The sequence below is a fragment of the Saimiri boliviensis genome, chromosome 3, assembly GCF_048565385.1.
Source record: "Saimiri boliviensis isolate mSaiBol1 chromosome 3, mSaiBol1.pri, whole genome shotgun sequence".
Classification (NCBI taxonomy): domain Eukaryota; kingdom Metazoa; phylum Chordata; class Mammalia; order Primates; family Cebidae; genus Saimiri; species Saimiri boliviensis.
In genome coordinates this window covers 138472972-138482245 of record NC_133451.1, presented here as the reverse complement: position 1 = coordinate 138482245, position 9274 = coordinate 138472972, and the positions used below count along the sequence as shown (strand labels likewise).

At 39.9% G+C, this 9274-nt stretch overlaps 1 protein-coding gene across 4 annotated transcripts in view; it reads right to left on the bottom strand.

Annotated features, from left to right (window-relative positions):
* The window catches only part of SH3D19 (SH3 domain containing 19), a 217007-nt gene that overhangs the window by 178938 nt on the left and 28795 nt on the right, over positions 1 to 9274 (bottom strand). The window lies entirely within an intron of this gene.

Below are 9274 nucleotides of genomic sequence, written 5' to 3'. Positions count from 1 at the left end.
CATCTATAATAAAACACTTTAAATATTTAGGACAAAGAAAATTTTTTTTTTTTTCAGACGGAGTTTTGCTCTTGTTACCCAGGCTGGAGTGCAATGGCACGGTCTTGGCTCACCGCAACCTCCGCCTCCTGGGTTCAGGCAATTCTCCTGCCTCAGCCTCTTGAGTAGCTGGGATTACAGGCATACACCACCATGCCCAGCTGATTTTTTGTATTTTTAGTAGAGACGGGATTTCACCGTGTTGACCAGGATGGTCTTGACCTCTTGACCTCGTGATCCACCCGCCTCGGCCTCCCAAAGTGCTGGGATTACAGGTGTGCGCCACCATGCCCAGCTAATTGTTTGTATTTTTAGTAGAGATAGGCTTTCACCATGTTGACCAGGATGGTCTCGATCTCTTGACCTCGTGATCCACCCGCCTTGGCCTCCCAAAGTGCTGGGATTACAGGCGTGAGCCACCATGCCCGGCCCTGACAAAGAAAATTACAGAAAACAGCATTATATCCCGTGCTTCCTTTGTTAAACAATCACATGACCTATCCTATTCCCTTTTATACCTAGGCTGCCAGAAACTCACAGCTAACTTTTGTAGTCAATTATAATCATTATATTTACCATAGATTTTCTGGTATAATTCCATTCATACTTCTTTAAGTCATCCTTTATTTCTCATTTCAATGAACTTAAGTTTTATTGCATTTGTGTCTTTGACAAGATATGGATCCTTTTATTAAAAAAATTTGTTTCTGATAGTTGACTTAAAGTAAGTACATTTTGGCTTACTTTAAGCTTTAAGCTACAAGTGGCTCACACCTGTAATCTCAGCACTTTCCGATGCCAAGGAGGGTGGATCACTTGAGGTCAGGATTCGAGACCAGCCTGACCAACATAATGAAACACCATCTCTACTAAAAATACAAAAATTAGACCAGGCGCGGTGGCTCACGCCTGTAATCCCAGCACTCTGGGAGGCCGAGGCGGGTGGATCACGAGGTCAAGAGATCGAGACTATCCTGGTCAACATGGTGAAACCCCGTCTCTACTAAAAATACAAAAAATTTGCTGGGCATGGTGGCGTGTGCCTGTAATCCCAGCTACTCAGGAGGCTGAGGCAGGAGAATTGCCTGAGCCCAGGAGGCGGAGGTTGCGGTGAGCCGAGATCGCGCCATTGCACTCCAGCCTGGGTAACAAGAGCGAAAACTCCATCTCAAAAAAAAAAAAAAAATACAAAAATTAGCCAAGTGTGGTGGCAGGTACCTGTAATCCCAGCTACTCTGGAGGCTGAGGCAGGAGAATCTGTTGAACCCAGTAGTTGGAGGTTGCAGTGAGCCAAGATCCTGCCACTGCAATCCACCTTGGGCAACAGAGCAAGACTCTGTCTCAAAAAAAATTAAAATAAAGTAAGTACATTTAATAGAAATATGTTTAATAGAAAGTAAAGGTAGATTTGGAAACTTAAAATTCTTGCTAACTCTTAACCCCACGTGGGTTAGTAGCATCTGGACTGCCATTATGGCTTCCTAACTAGCATTTCCATATCCTTTCTTATGCCTTCCATTTACACCCAACTCCATTTATTCTCCACAGCATTCAGATTAGTGTTTTAAAAATAAGAATATTTTTTATATCTTTTTCCTTCCCCCCCTGCTTACAGCACTTCAAAGGCATCCTCCTGCTGTTACCAGAATAAGGACCAAATCCCTTACTGTGGTCTACAAAGCCCAGCCAATCGAACCCCAGACTGTCTCTTCAGCCTCATTTGGCTCACTTTCAAGCCTATTCTCTATCCTTAAACTTCTTCGAACATTCTTAGCACCCTTTCAGCACCAGACTTTTGTATCTGCTATTCCCTCTCTCCTGCTGCCCTTGTCTAGTTAATTCTAACTGTGTCTTCAGATCTCAATTTACCCTTCACTTCCTCAAGGAAGCTATCCCTGTCTCTCCTAACCAGGACAGATCCTCCTAATTCTCATAGCACTATGGAGCCCTCCTTTATAGAATTTGACATAGCTATAATCGAACATTTATTTATGTGTCATCTAATTAATGTATATCTTATCAAACTGTAAGTCCATGTAAGAATTTTTGTTTTTATCTACCACTGTATCTTAGTGTTAATAAATATTTGTTGAAAAAAATAGGCCAGGCACAGTGGCTCATGCCTGTAATCCCAGCACTTTGGGAGGCTTAGGCAGGTGGATCGCCTGAGGTCAGGAGTTCAAGACCAGTCTGGCCAACATGGTGAAACCCCATCTCTACTAAAAATATTAAAAAATTAGCTGGGCATGGTAGTGGGCACCTGTAATCCCGGCTACTTGGGAGGCTGAGGCAGAAGAATTGCTTGAACCCAGGAGACAGAGGTTGCAGTGAGCCAACACAATGCACTGCACTCCAGTCTGGGTGACAGAGTGAGACTTCATTAAAAAAAAAAAAAATTGAATGAATAATAAACATTAATTCAGCTTATTTGTCTCCTTAACTATACTGTGAGAACCTGGGTATTGTTTATGGAGGTAGCCCAGAATCTGATACAATGTTTCACACACAGTAGGTTTTCAAATATCAGTCAAATAAAAGGATGAAGGAGGAAAAGAACATTCCAATGCAATTCTCTTCCTCAAGCCTCTCCAGCCATAAGGAACAAAGAACGGAAAAAATTAAACTTGGTAAGTTGAAAGATTTCTCAGAGGCAAGAACTCAAGCTAACCAGGCTCTGGAATGATGCAGAGGGTAAAGCAAAATGGCGGCTTACAGGGGAGAACAAGAGAGAAAGAAAGGAGGGGCAAAGATGGACTGCAAAGAGAAAAGAGACTATAATCAAGAACCAGAGAGGAACAGAGAGAAAGTACACGAGTGTGTGGGCCAAGATGACACAGCAAGGGGACACAAAGATCAAGAAAGCCAAAATATTACTTCCTGTCATTCCTCTCAATGTTTAGTTTGAAATTGGAAGCAACTGTTCCACAGCATGGGATCTGGCAACATTTTTCTTGTCAACCAGAAGTTGAAACTTAAAGGTTTTGGAGGGACCAGTCCATGCAAGTGGAAAGAAAGGAATATCAAGAGAATAGGACATATGATCTCACTATCTTGATTACTACTGGGTGGATGCACCAGGGGTAGGCACCTAACATAACAGTTGCCGAGGGGTTGGTAGGGCAGTTAGCCCAGCATCTTACCCAACAGATGCACTCAATATTGGACGGCAAAACAGACCCTCCTCTGGAGAAGTCAAATGTGAGTCATATATTATGTCTACGTGCATTCAATAGTATTAAGTGTCCATAATGTACCAGGTACCATTCTAGGCAAGGAGGACATTACAGTAAATATAACACATCAAGCTGGGCTTCAAGTAGTTTACACTGTAGTAAGGAAGACAGACAATAACCAAATGCAAAAGAAATTCATATTATAATAATGTCATGTGCAAGAAACCCTGATAATAAAAAAGAAGCAGCAGATAAGAGTACCAGGATGGGAAATTCCATCTTAGATAAGGTGGTCAGGAAAGGGTCTCTGAGGAGGTGACATCTGATAGAGGCCTAAACAAAGGAGGAAAGCAAGAAAATACCTGGGAAGGCACTGTCGAGTGAACAGTGAGTACAAAGGTTCTGAGGTTAGGTGGCTGTGAGGAAGAACAAGCACGTCAGTGTGGCTGGGACACTGTGAGCAAAGGTGGAAAGGGGCGTGAACTGAGACCAGAAAGAAAGGGAGCAGAGGCCAGGTCCTGCAGAAGCTACTAGGCCTTAGTAAGGACTCTGAATTTTATTCTCAGTGACATGAGAAGCCACTGGTGAAGTGAGAGCAAGGGAGTGAAAGAAGAGAAGAGAATCCCACACCACTGCTCATGGGAATATGCAGAGGCCAGGAGGGGGTCAGGATAGCAAAGAGGGCAGTCAGATGGTAGCGGAGTCAAAACAAAAAGCAGAGAGAACGAATCAGACACCAAGGCACTTAAGTAGAGCAGAGTAAAACAAGGACTGCTATATCCTGAACATCCGTGAGATTCCACATGAGGCTATGTGCTGTCTTATTTATCATCTTCCCCTTTTCTTTATCTGCACTGTCCTTAGAGTAAGGCCCCATTTACCAAGTGACTTGAGAAAAGCACAGACCGTTTCTTACCATCAACTTCAGAATTCATCACCAAGACAAGTAACTCACTTCTTGTTTGCTTTCTTCTTATCCAGATAAGTGTTATCATTCCTTCATCCCATTTCCAACCTCAAGGCCTTATTTCCTGTGTCCTCTATACCTAGAATCCCTTTCTTTTGATACCTCAACCCACTTATTTCTGCCACTGATTAGAAAAGGAGGCAATGAATATCTAAAAAACACATTAAAAAGATGCTAGAAAATGGTTTTTAAAATTAACAGGGAAAAAAAGAGAATTTTTATAAATTAACAGGGAATAGGTGAACTGGATGGTATGTGAATTATAACTCATTAAAGCTATTTTTAAAATATGAACAGGGAGTTTCTCTCTTGCTTAAAGTACACAAACAATTCCTTATTTGTAATATATTTAGGGATCTTCAGAGATCTCAACAATTTCTGTGATTCTATTTCAAAGAAAGGCTCAAACTACCTATATACATTTTCCGTTTCAATTGCTAAGAAATAAAATGAAAAGTTCAACCTCAAACATGACATATAGCACCTGGTAATACATTACTGAAGGGGAAAAAAAATCAATAAACATCTGTGTGTGGGAGGGAGGCGCTGGGGGTTGGCAGGGGGCCAACCAGTGCACACTCAGAGCCTGTCCTCTGCAGAAAATAAATAAATAAACAAACACACAATAAACATTTGCATTCACAAAACAAAATTATTAAGTACTTACTGGTAACTATTTAATCAGTAACACCACAACTGAACAAATGAGGAGGAAATAACAGGGACATCTTGACACTCTTACTTTTGTGGGGCTCAACATAGCATTTCAGCCTTAAGAATAAATATAAATTTGCAGAATATTTTATTCTGTGGAATATCTGATTTTAATATGCTCCGATTTTGATTTCATGCATCTTGAGTTTTAATTAATATGAGATTTTAACAAATAAAGGTTGCTAAAAATCCTATCAGCAATTTTTTTCCTAAACGTAGGGAAAATGTGTAAATTTAGTTATTTTCAGACCTTTTCACAATAGACTAGTTAAGGCAATAACTCGTTTTTCCTTATATTATACTAAACTGTAATGTTACCCCAAAAATGTGAAGCCATTACAGAAAAAGGATTCAGAATAATAAAATGTAGAAGATATATTTTGATATTATTTCAACAGTGAATATTTTACCTTTTCAGATGCTTGACTTCATTCTTCCCACCCAACTGACTGTGTATAGTTTATCCACACACTAGAAATCAGCTCCCTGAGAACTTTTTAAAACATATTGCTTCAGGAAAGGGAGGAAGGGGAGGAGTCATTCAAAATAATGAGAAAGATTTATTCTCTGCTGTTAATAATTGAGAATAAACATTCACTGTCCAAAGAATAAAAAAGATAGAAATCTCCTTTTTTTTTTTTTTTTTTTTTTTTTTTTAGACAGAGTTTCACTTTGTTGCTCAGGCTGAAGTGCAATTGTGTGGTTTCAGCTCACTGCACTGTAACCTCCACCTCCCGAGTACAATCAATTCTCCTGCCTCAGCCTCCTGAGTAAATGGGATTACAGGCGGCCACCAGCACACCCGGCTAATTTTTGTATTTTTAGTGGAGACAGGGTTTCATCCTGTTTATCAGGCTGGTCTCGAACTCCTGATCTCATGATCCGCTTGCCTCGACTTCCCAAAGTGCTGAGATTACAGGCGTGAGCCACTGTGCCTGGCCAAGACAGAAATCTTTAACGGAAATTCTATTTGCCTTCCAGGATAATTATCCTCAACCAACCTAAATCCTCTCTACTGTCTATTACCATGTAAGCCTTCACTTTCCATCTCCATGTAGTTGGATAAAGTAATTGGAATCTAGTCCTGTGGCACTTTCTGTGCCATTCTTATGACACTTATCTCACACAGCCTTGTACTATAACTAACTCTGAACACCAAGGAGTAAAAAGAATAGGATAGGATGAGGGCCTATGGCTCCAGAATGCTAATGGTATTCTGCTTTTAGTGAAAATTAGTGAGAAGAAAACAAATCTAGAGAAAGTAGGGTAGTAAAAGCAAGATAACATATTGATTGGATTTGGATGTGATTTAATGAGTTGGATGTGGATGGTAGAAGGAAAAAATAAAGACAAAAGAAAAATCAAGAATGACCATAGGTTACTGGTCTGTGATGTTGTATCATTAAATAAAATGAGGAAGGCTACAGGAAGAATAGGTTTGCCAGGCTAAGAAATCAAATGGTAGGCTAAACAATGGCCCCTCTTAAGAATGTGCACGTCCTAATCCCCAGAATCTGTTTATATGTTACTACACACAGTAAAGGGGATTTTGCACATATGATTAAGTATCCTGAGATGGGGACATTATCTGTATTATCTGGGTGGGACCAATGTAATCAATCAAATTGCTTCTGATAAGAGTATGATAGGAGGATCAGGGTCAGCGATACTAATGAGAGTATGCAGAAGACAGTAAAGGATTGAAGCAGAAAGAAGAGAGGAATGAAGATGCTACATTGTTGGCTTTGAAGATAGAGCAAAGGGCCATGAGCCAGGGAATGCAGCTGGCATCTAGGAGCTAGAAAAGGCAAAAACAGGATTCTCCCCTAGAGTCTACAGATGGAATGCAGCCCTGACAGTACCTTGAATTTAGCTCAGTGAAACTGACTTCAGACTTCAGACCTCCAGAATTACAGGGTAATAAATTCATGTTGTTTTAAGCCACTATATTTGTAGCTAATCTGTTATAACAGCAATAGGAAACTAAACACAGACATTTTAGATTTAAGAGGCCTATTAGATATCCAAGTAGAGATGATAAGGAGGCAGTCTAGAGTTCAGAAGAGAGGGCAGGAGTAGAGAAACAAAAGCAGAAGAATCTGTTGGAATCATGGAACCTCCTCTCCATATCACCTTAACACTGCATCCAAGAAAGCACTCATCCACATTTACGATACTTTTTTCATGTTATCTGAAGATGTTCAAGAATTCCCTATATTCACAGAACTCCCAGAACATTATAAATAATCACAAAGCAGCCTGTTTTAACCCCAATAAGATTGTTGCCTCCCTACGGAGGAAGAAATCAAAGAACTTTTCACTTAAAAAAAAAAAAAACTTAAAACCCCTTTTTCCACATCTATTTATTAAAACAAAAAACAAAATGTGACAAAAATACCTTACATAAAAAGTTCAAATCCCCCACATAACTGCAGTGTTCCTCACCATCACCCTCTACCCTTTCTCCTCATACTTAAAGATTTGGTCATGGTCAATAATGCCACTGATTTCTCTTTAAATGTTTAAAATCTTGCTTTTCAAAATCAGTTTATGATAACAGAAAGTTGTGGTTGCAGCAACTGCAAAGCTTCAGAGCTCAGAGTTGACTAAGTTATTAAAAATTCCATATTACTAGGCTAGATAAAAAGAAAAAATAGCAGTTGGTTGATCAAAGAAATCTGTATCAATACATTTTAAATAATGAAAACATTTTGGCCATAAAAAATTAAAATCATCTGGGGGTGGTTGTGCACCCCTGTAATCCCAGCACTTTGGGAGGCTGAGGCGGCCAGATCACAAGGTCAGGAGATCAAGACCATCCTGGCTAACACGGTGAAACCCTGTCTCTACTAAAAATACAAAAAATTAGCCAGGCATGGTGGCACACATCTGTAGTCCCAGCCACTCAAGAGGCTGAGGCAGGAGAATCACTTGAACCCGGGAGGCTGAGGTTGCAGTGAGCCATGATCGTGCCACTGCACTCCAGGCTGGGCATCAGAGCAAGACTCCCTCTCAAAATAAATAAACAAATAAATAAAATCACTGTAGTATCTTCAAAGCCAAGTATTTGGATTTTAGAAGAAATCTCCTATTCCCTTATGAGCTCAATGGAGCTATTTTTATTTCTGAAACAGAGGGCTAATATGAAAGACCTCAAGGAGACAGTACCACAAACAAGAAAAAAAATGCATTTGTGTTTTACATTCTGTTTATCCAGAGGCTGCTGAGTTAGTGTCATACAAGGAAAAATATGTTAACCCATTTAAAGAGGTCCTATAAACAACTAGTTCCAAAATAGGCCTATTTTAAACTTCTAAAAACAGGTTACAAAGAAAGTAAAATAAAACCAATGTCAATCTAGCTTTTTTTATTATTTTAATTGTACTCTAGGTTCTGGGGTACATGTGCAGATCATGCATGATTGTTGCATGGGTACATACATGGCAAGGTAGTTTGCTGCCTTCATCCCCCCTATCCATCACCTATATCTGGTATTTCTCCCCTCGTTATCCCTCTCCATCCTCCCCCTCCCCCGCCGTCCCTCTCCTAGTCCCCCTCAACTGACGGCAGTGTGTGATGCTCTTCTCCCTGTGTCCACGTGTTCTAATTGTTCAACACCTGCCTATGAGTGATAAAATGCGGTGTTCAGTTTTCTGTTCATGTGTCAGTTTACTGAGAAAGATAGTTTCCAGATTCATGCATGTCCCTATGAAGGACACAAACTCATAGTTTTTTATGGCTGTATAGTATTCCATGGCGTATATGTGCCACATTTTCTTTACCCAGTTTATTGTTGATGGACATTTGGATTGGTTCCAGGTCTTTGCCACTGCAAACAGTGCCCCAACCTAGCTTTCTTTAGAGCCCAATGATAAGCCCTTCTGAGAAGGAACAACTTATAGAGCAGCAGGATGGGAGCATTCTGCATTGGACTCTGTGCGATACTATACACATCAGTTTTGCACAATGTTTTTTATCAAGTGTTTGACTCTCTACAAATGAAAAAACATTTAGCAAATACTGAGTTCATAAAATATGCTCTAGGAAAAAATTTCTAGAAGATTATAGTTTTAAAGCCATGTAGGCTGAGTATAACAGGACAGAACTGGGAATACAAAAAAAAATAAAGGGAACAAAAGGTAGTATGTCCATGTGTTCACATCAGCAACACATATACTAAAGTCAGAACGATACCAAGAGTAGCATGGCAAGGGTGACATGCAAATTCATCAAGTGTTCCATTTTATTTTTTTAAAAGGTGTATGGCGATGTTAAGAAATTTGAGCTTTTAGGGGAGGGTACAATAGTACAAACCACTGAAATATTTTAATTCAGGGAAATAACATGATCAGTTTGCATTTTATAAAAACCACTTTGGTGG